Source organism: Rhinopithecus roxellana, chromosome 9 (genome assembly GCF_007565055.1).
Source record: "Rhinopithecus roxellana isolate Shanxi Qingling chromosome 9, ASM756505v1, whole genome shotgun sequence".
Classification (NCBI taxonomy): Eukaryota; Metazoa; Chordata; class Mammalia; order Primates; family Cercopithecidae; genus Rhinopithecus; species Rhinopithecus roxellana.
The window spans coordinates 53,995,770-54,017,130 of NC_044557.1; positions in this window are offsets into that span (position 1 = coordinate 53,995,770).

Sequence of the window (21,361 nt, forward strand, 5' to 3'; positions counted from 1 at the left end):
AAAAGAGTGAGCACTATGGGAATTACAAGTGCCTTGGAAGGAACAGTGGAAAACACTTCAAACTCTTCATACCGCACCAGTCAGCTGCCTCTTCAGCTTGTGCCAAAGGCTGGCTTTGCCAATACCTTGACTACATGAGGCTACATCAAGACTAACTTTTCTTTCCCTGTAGGCCTATTCTAATACTCCAAGACAAACCACAATTAGAATAAATGCTATTGGTCTTCTATCAATCATTGTTACATTTGTTGAAATAATCCCCATTTAACTGGTTGTCACAATCCTGCAGCGTTAGAGTTGGGTTAAGGTTGAATAATAAGTGATCTTATTATTTGTGCTTGGAGAATGAGAAAAGAGGCTTCGACTGGTTGAATCAGTAGCAGAAAATGGAAATCATCCTCTTTTACTCGTAAATGAGAGCGGGAGACAGAATGAGTATTTTGTACCTTTTAACAAGAAAGTAAGTGAAAGGAAACTACCTGTGTGTTGTAATGAGAAATGAGGGCTACAAGAAACTTGAAGTCAAATATATTTTTCTTTAACACTGAAATAACTTGAATACAGAATATTTCATCTAAGTTTATATTTGATGACATGTTGTGAACAAAGGAAATCAAAGTGCAGAGCTGAAGCCTAGTAATTTTTAGTACTTATTTTGATAAAATACATTCAGGCTTTTGAATATAATTGTTCTATAAGTTCATAGCTTGCATATATGGCTTAGTATATGAAAACAAAATCACTGAGAAATTAAATTTTACAGTTTATAATCAAATAACAAAGTTTATAATAAAATAATACATTTTAAGAAATTCAACATTTGTGTATAAGCCAAATTTCAGTAAGGTTGAAGCATGAAACGCTATCAAGTGAATTTAGGACCATTCAAAATCTGTCTATTTAATAACAAACAAATATTTTTGAGAGGTCATTAGTGTTGCTTTGGACATAAAAAAGGAAGAACTATATTAAATGCCTAGAGACAGATACTTTCCAATTTCTATTTTCCTTTCATTTCAAACTTCTTTTTCTCTATGACAAAAGTCTTCCACCATCAAGTCTTCTTGATTGGATCCTACTAGATCAGGTTAATCTGTTTTATAATTAATAATTTCTGTTGTTCCAACATGTGATACTATAAGCACTAGCTATTGTCTGGAGCAGGGGAAAAAATGAGGTATAAAATAAACAAATTCCTATTAGCAAATGAGAGCTGCAGGAAACTTGAAGCCCTCGTTTTGTATCTGGAAATGGATCTGGGTCACTGACATAATATTCAGAACTCTGAACTGCAAACATAGGCTGTGAAATTAAAAAGGGTGTTTTTTAATCTATGTGGCTCAGATAGCAGTAATTTGGAAAGGACCAACAGTGTGTGTGTGTGTGTGTGTGTGTGTGTGTGTGTGTTCGAAAAGGAAAACAAAGAAAAAGAACAAGAACAAAGCAAATCTCAGTGGCATATCAACTGGTACAATGAGTAACTAAGGAAGGCTATAAAAGTTACTAGCAAGTCATTCAATCATAGACTCCGGGAGAGAGAAGGGCTCTCAAGTGGTCATATAATCTAGTTCTTTGCCCTGGAGAAATAGGATATTTCAGCCTTTTTCAATTCTAGCCCTCTGGCTTCTCTTAAAGATTTCAAAATGGATTATACAGTTTTTTAGGTCGACAACAATTTACTGAGTTCCTACTATGTGGCAAAGACTAAGGATAGGAGCAGGGCCACAAAGATTAATTATATATGTCCTCTTATCTGAAGAAGTTTAGACCAAATGAGAAGACCAACACACAGGCAGATAATTATGGCCACATAATATGAGTAGCTTGGTCAAGTATGCAGTACGTTCTAGTAGAAAAAATTCTTTCAGTGTCATTTAAGCTTATGACTTATTTTTCTGTGTTCTAGTAAAAAAAAAAAAGGACAAATTTCTATCAAATGGCAAGAAAGGAAAGAATGTAGTAGCTGTGTCTGGTACATCTACAAAATATCTATTTGGATATTTAAATGATATCTAGGAAAAAAAAAATTGACCTAAGGAAAAGGGAAGAAACAAAGGTAAGTACGTGAAAAAGAAAATAGTTGACCAGTAAAGAATAAAGCTCTTCTCTTTTTTTGTATTTCTTAATTAAAGCTTAGCATAAATATAGAAAAGTGCCCCAATAAGATCTATAAACTTTAACAAAGTAAGACACTCTAGTAAGAAATAGAACATCTCCAGCACTCTCACAGCTCTCCTTGTTCTTCCTCCCAGTTATCACACACCCTCAAATGTAACTGCTGTTTGACTTCTAGCTACAAAGATTAGTTTTGCCTGCTTTTGGACTTTATGTGAGTTAAGTCATGTATTCTTTTATGTCTGGTCTCTTTCATTACACTTTATATCTATCATTCATCTATATCATTTTGGATAACCATAATCTGAAGATGTGACTATATCACAAATTATTTTTTCATATTAAATAAATTTGGGTTGTTTCTATCTCTAGGCTATTACACATAATATTTTATAAATATCCTACTATGTTGTTTGGTACACATATGTAAGCACTTATTTTGGCTTTAATCTGAGTAGAATAAGGGGCCATAAGTAATGCTTTAATGGGTACCCTCGGTAAGTTTTCTAATGTATTTCTGCCAATTTCTAGTTGCTCCACATTTGTGGTAACAGTGTTTCAGTCATTTTAGCTGTTCTTGTGGGTGTGTAGTGGTAGCTCACTGCTTTTAATTTGCACTCACTGAAAATTATGAGTTGATTACCTTTTCATATGCATACTGGGAATTCACATATCCTCTTTTGTGAAGTGCTTTTTCAGGTCTTTTGTCTCTTTTTTAAAAAGTTATCATCTATCAGTTTTTATTGTAAGAGTTATGTATTGAATCTAAGTCCTACCTCATACATATGTGTTGTAAATACTTTCTCCTATTCTATATGTTGCATTTTCACCTTTTAACTTTTTAAAATAAAAATAGGATTTTAATTTGAATGCAGCTCAGTTTATTAAGCTCTTCTTAGGATTAGTGCTTGTCATGGTTAGTGCCCCATTTCAGAAACCTTTGCTTACTCCAAGGTCATGAAGATTTTTTTTTGGATGTTTTTCTCTAAAAGCTTTACTATTTGACCTTTCACATTTAGGACTATGGTCCACTGATCCATCTGACTTCTTCTTTTATTTTAGAGATAGGGTCTCACTCTGATTCCCAGACTGTAGCATAGTAGCCTGATAAAAGCTCAGGAACTTTTGGGCAGTCTTGAACTTTTGGGCTCAAAAGATCCTCTTGCTTTAGCCTCCAGAGTAGCTGGGATTACAAGTGACTGCTACCAGGCCCAGCTAATTAAAAACAAATATTAGAGATGTGGGTTTTGCTATGTTGTCCAGGCTGGTCTTGAACTCCTGACTTCAAGATATTCTCTTGCCTCAGCCTCCCGAATAGCTGGGATTACAGGCACAAGCTACTACACTTGGTAGATTTGATTTTTATGTGTTGTGTGTGGTAGTGTTTAACATTTGTTATTTTTTGAAATGGATAGGCACTTAAGCATCATTTATTTTGAAGACCCTGTTTCATTGCAATAATTTTGCCTTAAATTAGGTTATTATGTGTGTGTAAATAAAAATATAGACTTTTTTTGTTCCATTGGTGTTTTTGCCTGTCCTGTCTCATTGCTGTAATTACTAGTGGCTCATACTTAGTCTTTACCTCTAATAGTATACATCTTTTAATTTAGTTCTTAATTTTCTTGGCTATTCTTGGTTCTTTGAAATTCCACACCTTTTAGTATCAGCTTTACAGTTTCTAGAAAAAGCCTATTAAGCTTTTGATTGGAATTGTGTAAAATCTAGAGATCAATTTGGGGAGAACTGACATCTTTATAATACTGAGTGTACCAGCCCATGAATAAGGTACATCTTTTTATTTTATTGATGCTATTATACATTATACTTAAACATTGTTTTTAATGCATTTTGCTGGAATATAGAAATATAGTTTATTTTTATTTGTTGACCTTGGATCCTGGGACCCTGATAAATTTGCTTAGTTCTAATAGCTTATCAGTTGATTTTATTGTATCTTTTAGGTACATAATTGTATCATTCACAAATAATGAAGGTTTTATTTATTGCTTTTCAATCTTTAAACTTTTTTTACCTTTTCTTCACTTATTGCTCTGGCTAGATCCTGTAGTGCAATCAATGTTGAAGAGCAGTGGTGACAGCAGCCATTGTTTCCTTGGTCTACTCTCAGGGGAAAATTTTTCACTGTTTCACAATTAAGTGTGGTATTTGCTGTGGCTTTTTAAAAATTATATTGGAGATAAAAGTTCTTTTCTATTTCTACCTTGCTTAAACATTTTAAACATGAATGGATATTTTTATTAAATTTTATCTGCATCTAAGTGGTTCATAAAATGTTTCCTATGTTTTCCTAATGGAGTTTGAATATTAAACCAACTTTGCATTCCTAGAATAAATTCAATTTAGTTGTGATATGTTATTCCTTTAAATATTTTATTAGATTCAATTTCCTGATATTTTAATTTTTAAAATATATATTAATGAATGTTTATATTAATGAGAGCCACTGATCTGTAGGTTTTCTATATCATAATATTTATCATGTCTTGGTATCAAATTTATGTTAGCCTTTTAAAACAAGAAGTCTTAGGCCGGGCCTGGTTGCTCATGCCTGTAATCCCAGCACTTTGGGAGGCTGAGGCAGGCAGATCACTTCAGGTCAGGAGTTTGAGACCAGCCTGGGCAACATGGTGAAACCCCGTCTCTACTAAAAAAAAACAAAAATACAAAAAAAAAAGAGCTGGGCATGGTGACTCATGCCTGTAATCCCAGCTACTCGGGAGGCTGAGGCATGAGAATCACTTGAACCTCGAAAGCAGAGGTTGCAGTGATCTGAGATTGTACCACTGCACTCCAGCTTGGGTGATGTGAGACCCTATCTCAAACCAACCAACCAACCAACCAACCAACGAACCAACAACAAACAAACAAACCCGTGTTTCCTTTTTTTCCTGTGTTCTGGAGTTCTGGAGTCAGTTTCTGTAAGATGGCTATTCTTTCCTTCTTAAATATTTAAAATAATTCATTAGTGACACTACCTGGGCCTAACATTCCCTTTTGGGAAAGATTTTTAAATTATCATTATAATTTGTTCAATTGATATAGTATTTTGTGTTTTCCGTATCTTATGAGTCAGTTGCATTTTTCAAGGATTTGCCCTTTCACGTAAATTTTAAAAAGAAACAAATTAGCATAGAATTGTTCATTTCAATGAAGATTTTTATTTTGGAAGAAGTGCTCATGAGTCTTGGTCAGGAGTAAGTGGACCTAAACTGTTCAGAGAATTTTATGGTGATTTCACAGATTATGCCGAAGACAGACTTTTTTTCCACTTTGAAATAAAGCAATATCAATGAAAATAATGTCAGTTGGTTGAAAGTATGTTTAATCACTTCTTTTTTTTTAAACTAAGGAATTACTCCAGAATTTAATGGCTCACAACAGCGATCATTTGTTTAGCTCTCCATTCGGAGGGTGAGAAGCCTGCTCTGGGCTGGCTTTGGCTCACTGTGGCTAGATACACTCAGGGCCTGTGGCTAGTTGGTGGCTTGGACAGGCCTGAGGGTGGCTGATGATGGCAATAGTAGAATTGAGGCCAGGTGTGGCAGTGGCTCACGCCTGTAGTTCCAGCACTTTGGGAGGCTGAGGCGGGCGTGTCATTTGAGGTCAGGAGATAGAGACCAGCCTCTCCTACATGGTAAAACCCCATCTCTACTAAAAAACACCCAAAATTAGCTGGGTGTGGTGGTGCACTCCTATAGTTTCAGCTACTCAGAGGGTGAGGTAAGAGAATCACTTGAACCCGGAAGGCAAATGTTGCAGTGAGCTGAGATAGTGCCACTGCACTCCAGCCTGGATGACAGAGAGAGTCTCCATCTCAAAAAATTAAAATAATGATAATAATAATAAGTAGAAATGGCTGAGAGGTTAGTGGTGTTTTCATCAATGGCTATGCAATCTTTGTGACCTCATTCTCTAGAAGGTTTGCCTGGACTTGTTCTCATATCCCTCAGAGTTCCAAGAGAAGCAGCAAAACAAATCCCTAATGTGTAAGCACTTTTCAATTCTTTGCTTGTGTCACAGTTTCTACTAACCATTTGGCCAAAAGCTAGGTGATCAAACCCAGCCTCAGTGTGAGAGTAGAACATGAAAGGCAATGGATATAGAAGTACCAACAAAACAAGCCTAGAACAATCAGTCCACCAGAATGTATGATATATTTGCAACGCCAGTTAATGGTGACAGACTTCTTTTGAGTACATGTAAAACAAACCCCTACTAAACAATCATGATGGTGTTTTTTCATTCAGAGGTGAAGATAAATTGTAACGGGTAGAGGGGAAAATCCCAAATAACCTAAATTCTGCTCAGAAAATTGATTTATACAATTATTGTGGCTTTAAAGGACATGTTTTGGGTGTATGTGAAAGAACCCAATAATCTGTGCCTGGGCAAAAGGTGAAATTCAATATATGTGGTGAGAGGTGCATTATTATGCAAACTGCCCAACAACGTGTTTTAATAAAGGGAGGTAGTTAACCTGGGTCTGATTTGGGGCCTGGAAAGAAAGAGGAAATGAAATATCTTAGCAGGGCAGGAGGAGGCTGTGAAAAAGGTGGGGAGGACTTTGTGATGGAATAGGAAAAAAGCAAGAAGAATTTAAGGCATTGTTAGGGAAATAAATATGGTGTCTGGGGAGAATAATATTAATAACTAACATTTGAGAGCTAAGGGCTTTGTATTATTTATTTTAGTCCTTATAGTAACCCTATGTTTACATAAAGCTGTCAGGATAGAAAACATATACAGCACTAAATTAGCCAAGAAGAGGAGACAAGGAAGATTTCCCATGGAAAAGGGCGTGTTGTCTAAGACCTACAGGGAAAGAAAACAAGATGGGAAGAAGTTTTAGAAAAAACCTACAGTGAAGGAGACGATATAGATGGAAAGATGTGGCTGTGCATTGCATTTAAGGTGATTAAAATATTCAGACAGAGGAAAATTAAAAGGAAGAGAAATAGAAGTTCAAAGGAAGTATCTATGATAGTTGAATTCTACACAAGTGTAGAAAATATGTAATCTCAGGTAGGAACATGTAGCACAGACAGCACGCAAGAAAGCTAGAAGAACTTCTAGAGTCTCTCACAGAGGTAAGAAACTGGCAAGGTCTCATTATAGAAGAGAGGAAATCTGTTTAATGCAAACAAATTTGAGAAAGAGGTCATGACTTTCCTTCCCTGATTTACAAAGCAGAAGAAAGGCACACTGGAATGGGAACTCCTTATACACACATGCACATGGCACACACGTGCAGACATACAAATGTAGATGTCTAAAATGTTGTGTAATGCCTGTTTTAGAAGGCATGTGACTGAAATGGGAGGAGGTTTGTTACTTTAAAAATGTGTTTGCACTTTTCCAAAGCCCAAAAGCAAAAACACAAAAAGGAATATTAAAAAAAAAAAAAGAATTTACAGACAATTGAAGGAAGAGAGATCCAATTTTTTTTTTTTTTTGCATAAGAAAACTATGATGTTAGGAGACTTCAGCTCTCCCTGTAATGTACTAAAAGTTTTCAGAAAGTGGTTATCGGTCTTATGAATACTCTGAAAGGGTATTCATAAAGAATCTGAAAGAAGTCATTTAGAAAGAATTGATGGCTGCTTCCCCTTCCAAACAAGTAGAATATTTACCAGGTTAAGGGAGGCAAAAGGGTCAAAGAACAGTGGCTTGCTTCATAAGCAGCATGTGCTCTTCTGCAGGATGGGGGAAGTCTCTAGAAGAACAGGGTGAACTGCCTAGTCATGTGTGGGCCATGAACCTGCAGTAGCAGCATCACCTGGGAGCTTTGAGAAAAGTGGAGTCTCAGGCCCCACCTCAAAACTAATGAATCAGAAACTCTGTGGTTGGTGTCTAGTAGTCTGTGTTTTTAAAGCCCTCAAGGTGATGCTATTACTCGCTGAAGTTTGAGAGCGCTGGGTTAGAGGGCAGTGGGATGATATCACAAAAATAAAGTGAAACTAAAAGGGAAGAAAACAACTTTCTTCCTTAAATATAGAGGTTCGTGTATTCAACAGAAAGTTATTAATTTTTTACTGTACCATAGTTAAACAAGATTAATGGATCTCAACATTTTCGTCACAAAGAATCGTTTTTGTTATTCCCATCATCCAGTTAACTTATGAACCATGCATAGAGCAGGATTTCTCAACAGCAGCACTGCTGACACTTTGGGCCAGCTGTGGGAAGCTGTCTTCTTCACTGCTGGAGATTTAAAAGCATCGCTGGCCTCTAACCACTTGATACTAACAGAATCCTCATTTGTGACCCCCCAAAAATGTTTCTAGGCTCTGCCAAATGTCCTCTGGGGAGCAAAATCATCCCTGGTTGAGAACCAGAGGTTTAAAGGAAAGCAAAAAGTAAGCAATATATATTTGTTAATATTATAGTTATCTATTTTTATTATGTAACTGGCGTAATGTTAACCAAACACATGTAATTGATAGAGCATGAGGCAAATAAAAATCTTTCACTTCATAGACCAACTGCATTTGCAGATCAAGTCCTGGCTGTCTGGTATGTTTGACCAGGGGCAAAGGTAGCGATTCTTTTTAAAAACCTTAGTTCCATCATATAAAAAGCAATCATAAAGTATTTTCTATTCAATGATTAAATATAATAAAGTATAGAAAATGCTTGAAATAGATCAGTACTCCTATTTCTCTTCTCACAGAATTCCAGATGTCTGTAACTCAATAGGGGCACCAAACTAAAATTCTCTTTAAAAATCTCTCCCTGGCTCAACATTGTCTGGTTCTACTTACATCTATATCTAAAAGTTCAGATTTTGTCATTGTTGTTTTAAGATTCTTCTGTGATCTCACCAGAGCTATACATACTCACATTAGAGAAATACACATGCACACACACACACATGCCATTTTTCCAGGTTCAGGATGTTTTCCAAGCTTGTGAAACTCAAGTCTCAGGTTGAAATCCTCTGATAAGTATGTCGACAGCCCGGGAGTGGGCAGGTAGGGGTGACAAAATCTATGGAAAAGACAGAACTGAGGTGGATGTGGGGAAAGTAAAAGATACCACTCTTCTAACCTGAAAGTAGTAAAAGCTGGAATGAACATTTTAGCACTAGTTTGAGGTGGCAATAAAAGAGAGGAACTGTGACATAATCCTATTAGAACAGCAAGAAATAGAAAACATGTCAAGAGGGACAACCAGGAGGAGGGAACTTTTTCCTGCTGAGGACAAGCTAAGATAAAAGTGGGTGTTATTGAACTTGGGGCATGAAAAATTTAAGGCATGTGGGAAGACAAGGAAGGGATCAACGCTGAGAATGTACTGTAGGGGAAGTGTTCTGCAAACGTTTGTACAAGCAATGTGTGTTGATTGTCATATAGAGACAACTACTCCTTAACCAGTTGTTTTTGCTGATGATGAATGGAGATGTTTGAAGAACTATTTCAAAAACAACAACAGATTTAGCAAGGAGACAAAGGCATGTGCATTAGTGCTAGGGTTCCAGCCCAAAATGGGAGAATTTCCTAATAGATATCACAGCCCAAGGAATAAACAGTATAAAGTGACCGTGGACGTGGAGAGTTGCCTGTGGCTATGGAAACCTCTGCTGACCTCTTACAACTTTTGAAGATTCAAATAAAGTCTTAACCATTATTTTACCTAATACAGTGAGAAAAACATATTTCACAGAATGGAACATATGATGTTAAGTTTATATTTAAGAGAATGGTAGATTTAAAGCTGAGAGCCTCTACAGTTACCAATACCAGTTACTAGGTATGTATATATAGAAATTCTGATGCAAAATTGAAGAGAGAGACCATGCTTTTTGATGCAGAACATAGCCCACTGACTGTAGAAAGGGTGGTGAGAGAGGAAAAATAACGAACTGGTTAAGTAGAGGAGTTTAGAATCAGACAGAAATGAATTCAAATTATAGTTTGGTGTGAGGTTTGCAAGGTACTTTATTTTCTAAGCTTTATGTTTCTTATCCGTAAAATGGGTATAAGTATACATATCTCTAAGGACTGTCCTGGACATTAGGTAACATATGAAAAGATAATGTATTAAAAATACCTGAGGCAGTCAGGCACAGTGGCTCACGCTTGTAATCCCAGCGCTTTGGGAGGCCGAGGCGAAGGGATCACTTGAGGTCAGGAGTTTGAGCCAGCCTGACCAACATGGTGAAACCCCATCTCTACTAAAAATACAAAAATTAGCCAGGCATGGTGGCACATGCCTGTAGTCCCAGTTACTTGGGAGGCTGAGACAGGATAATGGCATGAACCCGGGAGGCGGGGCTAGCAGTGAGCCGAGATCATGCCATTGCACTCCAGCCTGGGCTACAGAGCAAGACTCCGTCTCAAAAAAAAAAAAGGAAAAAAATTAAAAAAAAAAAAGCCCTGATGAACAGAAAATTCTTAACATACGGTGGTTATTGTTTTATTCAATGTTCACTGTGTTCTAGGTGCTTTCCTGTATTTGTTTAACCCTGACAGCCACATTTTGAAGTCCATATAATTGTGTACATATACACTATATATTTTTTTATAAGAAGCATGAGGACATGAGATAATGATTGAAATGTTAAATCACAGTAATAATTTTTAACTTTGTAATTTTAGTATTCCTAATGACTCTTAAGGTAAAGCAACTCTCTGTGGAGAGGGGACATGGTTTACCTGTTTCTGCATCCTTCATCTCATAGTACAGTGCCTTGCACCCTGTGTGGATTTATGCCTATGCGTTAGAATGACATCTTATAGAATCATGCATTTAAAGTAGGAAAAGCCTCGGTGATCATGTAGTTCTGTTCTTTTCATACAGACAGTGGGATTTTAAAAAGAATGAATTTCTAAAGGTCACATGCTAATTAGTTGAAGAGTACAGACTAGAATGTAGATTGTCCGGTTCAGTTTCTAGAGTTGTTGAAAGCTTTTTCTTTGTATGAGAAGTCTTAGTTCCTGGAGTGGATGATGAGGGCCTTGAGGAATGTATAGATACTCCTATAGAATGACTACTGTGGCTTCCCAGAACCATTGACCTCCCTTTGCAGCGCACCTTCTGTAGACAAGTACTTGGCAGAGGGTCCATGCTCAGCAGCTGCTTCCACAGTTGTTCACTCTAAGACAAGCTTTTTAAAAGATAGTTCCTGTGATATAAATGATAAAGATAATCACTTCTTGCAATTTAGTACCCCAAATGTGTCTGCTGTGTAAGGAGGGAGAATTGGGCCTTTGCCTATTATAAATCTAATGTGAACTGGTCCTGGAATTTCTTAGGTGGAAGAATAAATTGAATTTTAAGCCTCTTCAAAGTATGTGGGGAGGTGTGTGTGTGTGTGTGTTGGGGTTTGGGGAGGCATCGAGAAGGGTGAATGTAATAGGATCACACTTACTAAAGCCTGGGTAAGATTCACTCATCAAAATTTGCAAAGAGATATAGTTTTATTGAGGCCCTCCTAATCCCGTAGCACTTTGACTTTTTTTTTAAGGAAATATTCTTGTATCAGTCATTTCCACCCCATCTTCACTCATGCCAGCTGGGCCTGGTTGCTCTGATGTAGAATAGTCTTGGATCTGCACCCTGACTCAGGCTCTGAGGCTCAGAGAGGTTCCTCTATTTCTCTGAGTCTCCCATTTGTTGCAACTGTGAAGGGGAAAGAATACTAATTCCTATCCGCCTAATTGTGAGGATTAAATGAAAATTACACAAAAATGTTTAGTGCAGTGCCTTCCAAGGTAGGCCCTTCTTGTGTCTTTTTATTATGATTAGTACTCTCAGGAGGGCTTACATTTACATTTTCTATCTCTAACGGTGTACTGTAAGACGCTGTTTTCCATTAAAGGGGTTTCATATTCTGAAAACAGGCTAGAGAGGACTAGTGGAAAAAAGGGGCCCTCTGAATTTGTTCTTCTCTTCTATTCTGTCAAAACCTATTGTTAGCCTGTATAAAGACAACCATGATGCTGACAGAACAGTCATCATGTCAGTATCTATGTGTGGAATTACAAAATTACAGCATCTGTGAAGACTGTCTTCATTTAAGGACCATTTACGATATGTGTCATTTTTCTAGCTGTTGTGAATCCGGTGCTCCATTGGAAAGGACACCTGCGATTTTAACTACATGCTGCAGATCCCTACTATCGCATAGAACAAGAAGCCTTGAACCTACAAGTTGCTGTAAATGCCACTTCACTGTGCTCACAGGGCCCCTCTGACCCCCTCTCTCACTCAGGCTGTTTCTGTGGACATAGTACGATGTGTAATTGTCTCTCTCCCGAGTCAGACAACTCCTGAGCATAAAACATTTATTTTTCTAGCCCCAGCAACTACCATAGTGCACGGCCCCATAGTTCTCAAGTAATATTTGTTGAGCTGGGTTTAAATATCCAACCTGTTATTTGGCTAGTTTGGTGTGACAATTTCTGTACCTGTGAAAATACAAACTGGCGGTTAGTGTGAAAGGTGCCAATTGTATCTTTCATTTATAAATATGAGCATTTCTCCTTGTTCAGTGTGTCTGAAGAGGCACTGTTTAAATCACAGTGGTGATAATGGCAGGTTATGTGGCAGCAAGCCAAGCACAGCTGAGAGGACTGAGACAGGGGAACAAACCTGCAATCAGGGGAATTTGATGAGGGTCATTGAAAACCAAAGTTTGATGTCAGAATCTGAGCTGGAGAATAATTATACCTCCTTATAAGAAAATCAAGAACAACAAGGGGTTGATAAGGACTTGTCTTCCCCAATGTCTGAATCCCACCTGCTCAGGTATGTTTATTTGAAAATGTCTGGGCCTATCAGCAGACCAGTTACCTTAATCAAAGGTGGCGCCCCACCATCCACAATAAAGAAAAACATGGTATTTAGGTAGCAATTACTGTTCGTACAGCATAATTATTGTCTTATCTTTGTGCTGTAATAAAACCAGCCCCCAACCCAAGCCATATCATATGTTCCTGTGCTCCTTAAATGGAGAGAGTTTTATAAAATTGTCTTCAAGCCATGGGGTAGGGCCTCAAGGGAATAGGGTTGTGTGGTGAATAGGAGCATGAGATACAGCATTAGGCTAGTCACCTAAACTCTCTAAACCTTAGTAACCCATAGAGTTACAGTGAGGATAATTTGTGTAGAGAGCCTGTCAGACTACCTGGCACCAGCACTCAATAAATGGTGGTAGCTATTATTTTATCAGTAGTCGCAGCAGTAGTGCTATAAATAAGAGTAATGGTAGACACATAAGAACAGTAGGAGCCATCCTCATGGGGCAGGCATTACGTCAATCACTTGGAGAGGAGGCCAGACCCTCAGATAGGAAACCAGAACTCAGGAGACCTGGGTCTTAGGCTGGAAAAGTAGCTCCTTCCTCTTTTGAAGATCTGGACTTGGAAGTGTCCAGATGATTTTTTGGGTGAGGAAAAGCTAGTTGGGGAGCCATACAGGGATATAGACAAGGAGGTAACTCTGTGGAGACTATCTGAAGATATATGAAGTATGGCTGGTAGATCAGATGATCAAATTACAGATCATTTCCCTTTTGTTCCTCCAGTCTTTTCAGTCTAGTTTGATTTTCATCTCATTTCAGATTTGCCATGGGCCATGAAAGAAACTATGATTTTCCCTATTTGAACTTGATGTTTATTGGGTTTTACCCTACCTAAACCCCCTACTCAGACCCTCTTCTCCCTCCAGGTGAGGTCAGTGAAGCTAGGACAAGGGTCATTAGCAATAACTTCCAAAGGGAAGGTAAAGTTGGGGACACAAGTTTCCCACAAGGAGATCTTCCTTTCCTTGACAATCTTGTGGTCTCCACTGTTAATTTTATCACAAATGTTTGCAGGTGCTTCAACTGGCACTTAATCATATACTGTACTTCAATGTTTAGTATGTTTAATATAATCTTATTTTTTCCATTAGGTTATAAACTCCCTAAAGGCAGTGATTTTGTTATGTTTTATAAAAATCACCTATAGCATTTCACACAATGATCTCTAAGTGAATATTCAGTAAATATATTAACTGTTTATCTAAAATGTTATATTAACCTGGACCTTGGGAATACCCTAAGATCTTAGCAAAACAGCATTGTATAGCTCTTTTGGAGCTACAGATTTCTGTATGTGGTTAAAATTGGAAATCTCTTTGTTTTTAATAAAACTAGAGCATTCCTTGTAGTATAATTAAATATCTGTGTTCTCAATTCCCCAAAATCATACAGCTGGGGGCCATCTCTAGTACTCACCCCTCAAAGGTAGCTGACACAAAACTTAACTAAGGCATCTTGCTACACAGGAAAGAGCATTTTAATTTGCCACTTGAGAAACTAAATTTCTTGGAATTTGTGATAATAGCTGGATGTGGGAAACTAGAAGGGCCTATAAACATGAGGCCCTTAAAACAAGGCATTCAAAAAATCCAGGAGGTGACATGTACACAGTTCTCAGTTAACCATCCTAACAGCTGAGTAGGGACACAGAAAATTCAAAATGTGATCCCAAACCTATTTCTTGATGAATAACAATGCCACTCTGACAGTAGTTCTTTTCCCAGTAGGTTGTTAAGTAGTATTAAAATGTACTTTGATTTCGTAAACCTGATGATGAGAATTGTGGCCCCTTTTAACACTCGAGAGGATAACATTTCTGTTGGGTAAATAAGAACCTCTTCTATATACACAAAGAATCTTCTGTCAATAGAGTACACAGCATATTTCTTTTCTCATGAGGTAGAAAGCAGCAGCTTTGACTCAGCATGGAACCAGGCAGTGCAGACCCAGAGCAGCTTCCAGCTCTCAAGCAGGTGCAGGGTGCAGAGTGCAGAGTGAGGGTGATGAGAGATGAGGCCAACAGTCATCCATTTAAGTCCCTTGTTTGAATTAGTTCCAATTCCAAAGAACTTTACAGACAAAATAAAGAAACTTTTCAGCTCGTAGGAGGTGACTGAACTAACTTGACAAAAATGTGACTCATTAATTGAATTCTGATTACATAGATATTGGGGCAATTTGCTTTGTATGCATTATCTCATTTCATCTTCTCAACTATCTCATGTTTAGTAAGATGAGGTGAGTGAGATCCTTCATTATGGAGGTACAGAATCTGGGGCTTAAACTCAGGTTTGTCTGACTCCAAGCCCATGTTCTCCAGTCTTGTTATTTGGTCTGTGTTCCAGGAACGTACTCAGTGGCAGGGGTAATCTTAGCACCCAGAACAGCCTCAGACCATCTGTTGAGGATGGTGTTGTGATACTGTCCAGGCTGAAAGTTCAGCCAGACAAAAGCAGTGATGAACTTATCACAAGCAGGGAAATTCACTCACCAAACGATTCTGAAACATACTGAGTATTGTTGAAGCCTACATCTGAATGGCCAGGACTACTTATTAACTTAGTGTGTGAATGGGTACCACTTACCCTGTGCCTCACCACCACTGCTTGGCATTTCTGCCTTCAGAGGCAGCCCTTTGGATTTGTCATATAGGTAAGTTCTGTCTTATCGATGTCTTTCTCTTCTCAGTTGTCAGAAGATTACAAGGAATTTTAGAGGAGTTTTCCTGACATTATGATAACTGGATCCTGACTTGTTAATCATACCTCCTTTGTGTGGGGCCTCAGAGGAACTACCACAAATAAGGAATCTAGCAACATATGAGGCAAAGTTCACCTTAGTCGTAGTTGGGCATAAATCTTATAGCCTATACTGGAGCTCTGGTAAAAGACTGACTTGAAGCCTGAGGCTTATCACTGAGGCTTAAGCAAGGCCTTATCATCTGTTCCCTATGTCCTGCCTCTCAAAATGGAAAGTTTGGGACTAATAGGCCCTGGTAAACTTGCCTGGCCTGTTGGTCCCCCAGGGATGACCAGGCTTCACTTTGAGCATACCTACACATGCACATATTCACAGAAACTAGCAGTACCCTACCCATACCCTCTCAGCACTTAACCCTCTTGGTGTATACCAGAGGGATCCTATGACACACACCCAGGACTCTCTGCATGAGGGTTTATGCTCAGTGAGGCCTGCTGCAAATGTTGGGTAGTTAACACCTCTGAAACAGCCCTAGCTGATGGGAGTTGAAGGATTAATACCCCAGCTCCTTCATTGCCCAGGTGGGATGAGTCTGGGAGCATATTTTGCACTTTCTCCTAGAGTTCCATCAGAGGTGAAACTCAATTGCCTAGAGTGACTGACCTGCTTAATAATTGTAATAGGGAGAATGATATTCCCCAAGAGGGTCATACCCTAATTCTTGGCACCTGTGAAGTCGTGGGAGCACACGTGGGAAAAGAGGCTTTGCAGATGTAATTAAAGTTATATATTTTAAGATAGGGAGAGTAGCCTAGTTTATCCAGGTGGGCTCAGTCTAATTATATGGGCCCTAAAAACAACTTTCTCTAGTTGGAGAAATGCAGCGGATGAGATGCAGCAGAAGGGGAAGTCCAGAGAGGTTTGAAGCAGGAGGAGGAGTTGATGCAACTTTGCTGGCATTGAGATATAAGGACCAGTGTTCAAGGATCAGAGAAAGGTTTAGGAGTTACAGGTGATCTGCAGCTAACAGCCAGCAAGGAAATGGGACCTCAGTTTTACAGCCACAAGAAACTGGATTCTGCTAACCATCTGAATGCTCCAGGGAGGAGATTCTTTCCCAGGACCTCTGGACAGGAGTCCAGACCTGGAAATCCCTTGGTTCTGGTGTTGTGGCACCCTTGGCAGAGAGCCAGATCAGCCATTCTGTGCCCAGACCTCTGATGTACAAAAACTATGGGATAAAAAAATGTGTGTTGTTTAAAGCCCCTAAGTTTGTGGTAACTTGCTATGACAGCAACAGAACATGAATACCAGAAGGCATACATTCTTGATCTGTTCCCTTCCCATCCCCCTACTGGTGTTTTCTGGGTTCCCCTCCCCTCAAAAAACCACTTGCGCTCACATCCCGGATGGAACTGCATTGAGGCCATCAAGAATGTGCACTCCTCAGTTCTCTAGCTGTAGGCCTTTGGTATCTGCCACAGCGTTAGAGCTGAGGACATGCTTCTTTTGGGAGCTCACAACAAATGACCGAGCTCAGGGGAGCACACAGTCTGACCATTCTGCCCAACTCAGGACTCCTCCACAGACAACTCTGTGCTGATGTTCCATTGTGCTGTCCCAGGCTGTTGAGAGCTGCACCGCAGTTTCCTACTACTCACCTTTTACCTTCTCTCCTTTAGAACATGAGGCCCGTATTGCTATCTGAAGGCTTGGTCTACTCCTGATCCCCTTTATCTTTCATAGGTGTTACCCCCTGTAAATCTCCTGTGCTTCTAATTCCATCATGACATCTGCTTTGCTAAGGATCAAACTGACACACCCACCAAATAACATATGCTAAGCCTTGTCCAAGAAGGTGGACCAACCTCATCACAGTAAAATCAATCAGATATATAAGAGGGAGTGGAGAGTGGCTACATGTCTGTTAAGGTATAATAATATCACCCGTTAAAAACCGTGGTCCAGGCTGGACATGGTGGCTTATGCCTGCAATCCCCACAATTTGGGAGGTCAAGACAGGTGGATAGCTTGGGCCCAGGAGTTTGAGGCCAGCCTGGGCAACATGGTGAAACCCTGTCTCTACAATTAAAAAAAATTAGCCAGGAGTTCAAGACCAGCCTGGGCAACATGGTGAAACCCATCTCTACAAAAAAAAAAAAAAAAAAAAAAAAAAAATCCAGGCATGGTGGCACATGCCTATAGGCCCAGCTAGTCAGGAGGCTAAGGTGGGAGGATCTCTTGAGCTGAGGAGTTTGAGGCTGCAGTGAGCCAAGATTGCATCATTGGACTCCAGCCCAGCCTACAAAGCAAGACCCTGTCTGAAAAAAAGAGCTATGGTTCAATAAATGATCTGAAAAAATGTGATATTAATTAAATTATGATTACATCAGAGATTATGGCAATTTGTATGTATTATCTCATTTTATCTTCTCAAGCATCTTAGTAAGATGAAGTGAGCAGGAACTTACATTAAGGATCTGGAATCTAAGAGTTCTGATGAATAATTCTACAGGAAAGCAAAAAGAGATAAGCTTGTGGTTGAGGGTACCCAGCTGGAGATGGAGAAACACTAAAATTCTCTGCCTTGCTTGTCTGTTTCTTCAGGGGCCTGAGTTCCTACATAGTTTAGCAGTGGGAGCCTGTGAGGCTGCCAAAGTCATAAAAGTTCAGGAAACAGTGAAGAAGGCTGTGGCAGGATGATATGATATTCTACAGTGTCCACATAGAGATGATGCATGGCTAGCCAATAAATTCTTCCTAGAAAAATTAGCTATGTAGTCCTACTTCTTTAGGCAGAAGACTCATCAGAAGACCATGTTCAAAGGGCAAATCTGAACCAAAAGCTGATGCTGCAAAAGGCAAAATCTCAAGCCTAGCAAACATAACTCTATATATGAGAATTTGAGCTTCAAAGGCCCTCTGCTATTTGAAAGCTAGTTACATTATTGGCTTTAATGCTGGTAATGAAATTTATATTATAGCAAAACAAGCAGCTGCCTTAATTAAAAATGGAGAAACTTCAATGTAAGTTGTATCTGAAGAGTGATTTAAAGAAATTACTTATAGATGTATCTATGTGTTGTTGTATCCACTGATGGGGGCATTTATTTTACTAAACCCAGCAAATTAAAATGTTCTTAATAGCTTTCATCCCAAGACTGTTATACAAGGAAACTCAAATACAGACCACAGTTAGTATCACATTCAAGGTTCTTGTGTCCAGTGTATTTATACTCAAATCATTCTCTAAAGAGTATAAAACATGCAATATCTGATGAGGGCATTATGAAAATCTCTCGCACAGTAGAGGTCAGGTTTGGAGATGTCAAACCCTGAGTTATGTTCCATGGTTATTTAATCTTTAGGATTACTTACCATTGATTACTTGCTTCATGTAGGTGTATACTTAGTCTCTGTCATCTCCCCACGAAGTCAAAATTTGTACTGTTGACTTTTATTTGTAACCCCCAACTCCTAATCCAGTTTATTGATGTACATAGAATAAGACACAGGGTCTATTGATTTATGGGGCTTCATAGCATAGAAGTGAGTATAAAAGTGTTCTGATGGAAATCAACGACTTATCCTAGACAGAACACTTACCATTTTCAGTCACTTTGCAACATAACTGTTAGAATTCACACTAGACACAAATCAGAATTTTTAGCACAAAGGGACCTGCATCCTTTAACATCAGTTCCGATGTAGCAACTGCATTTGGAGGTATCCGTTAAAGATACAGTGTCTGGCCAAGACAGCATAGTTCAGTGGATGGCCCCATGGATTTTGCTTATGTTTGGTTATTGCTACAATACTTCTTAGCTGTGTGACTCTGGACCAATTTATTAACTTCCTAAAGCCTCTATTTTCTTATTAGTAAAATGGGGAAATAGCAGTACTTACCTCGCAGGGCTATTGGGAGGATAAGATAGTAAATATAAAATACTTAGTGATGCCTGGCACATCAGAGTTCAAAACTAGATTGAAAAATGTAGTATTTAATAATGTCTTAGAAATGGAAATGGAATGGAAATGTCTCTCTGGCCTCTTGCCTAGCAGAGAGGAGGCACTCAATAAGTCCTATCTATTTTAATTAGGATAGGCTAAAGTTTTTACAGATTGACTCAAGATATAATTGACTCAAACTCAGTAGAAGTTTATTTTTTCTTTACAAAACAGCCCAAAGTGGATGTTACATGTTAGTAAAGGGGACTCTGCTCCACACAACCATTCAGGAACCCAAGATAAAAGTGGTAGTGCCGTCTTTAGCTTGTAATGTTCTGGATGTCATCATCCCTGTAAGCTGGAATGGTGAAGGCAACTTCCTGAGAGGGTTTTTGTGGGCCAGATCTGAAAGAGACACTCCACTTCCCCTCACATTCCATCAGAGAGAACTTAGTTTCATGGCCATACTCAATTGCAATGGAGATTGGGAAATATAATTAGGTTGGGGAGGATGAATTTTGGTAGGCAACTAACAACTGATGGTTTCTACTAATGCTATCTTTTCTGGAGCAGTAAGCTCAACACTTACTCATTTATAATATTAGATACAACTTTAATTTAAAAACCTAGCAAGTTAGAGTCAAAATGTTCCTGTAAATCTATAGGTAAGAGTATACAGATCATGTAGTGTTTTTAGTCGAACATTTTATTTCATGCATAGCAGAACTCCTAACAGGAATCAACCACAGAAGGCATGAAAATTATATGCTACAACTTTAACAATTATTCAGATATTTATTAAAACAATCAATATTTATTGAATATTTAGATTTCTGTAGGAACTGTGCATTTCTGTGGGTGATAGAAAAATAAAAACAGATCTAGTCCTCAAAGAGAGTGCAGTTTGATAGTGGCATGGTGAGATGTCCACAAGTTATCATAAAGTTAGAAAATGAAATTATTGTGGCAAAAGAGCTAACGAAGTGCTAGAAACTGATTAAAAACCTCATTTTGATTAGGCCAGAGCTACATTTTAATTTCCTTGGCCTTTTGAAGTTTTCTAAATGGAGCCTCTATTACATCGAGCCATAAGTTTCTCTCCTGGTCTTCAGTTGACTAGGGCATCATGAAGTCCTGCAACTCCTCTCCCTCAACCGTCACACACATATAATTTTTAATGTTTTACTTCCAAGAGGGAAAACTTTCAAGGGACATCTTTCATCAAAATTAAGGTTAAATATTGTTGGGGTTTTTGGTGGAAGTCATTTCTGAGAAATTATTAGAACAGCAAAAACAGTTTATATCGTAAGTTTTAAAGTCCTTTATACCTTTTTTTTTTTTTTGCTTTAGAGATATTATACAATACTATCTATTTACAAAATACTTTACTTTTCAAAAATATCCTGTCAAGAGGTTTTGAAAAATATCTATTTCACCAGTATCTATTTAAAGATAAGTCTGGAAATAAGACAATTTCAAAATTAATTACATGGATATCTCATTAAATCCTCTTTTTAAAAAACTAAAGACAAACTAATTTTCTTTTTACAGAAGTAAAATATAAGCACACTTTGATTACAATTCTTCTGTTAGTGATTATTAAAAGATATTATTAGAACCAAAATTAAACTTTCTGAAAAATGTCACTGCCTATTTCTAAAATATTTATTTTGTTTCTAATAAAAAGAAGTTTGAACATGCTGTCTCCGTTCTTTTGTATAAGACATTTCTACCCTGGAATTCTTAAGGCACAGAGTGTGTGTTTTCTGC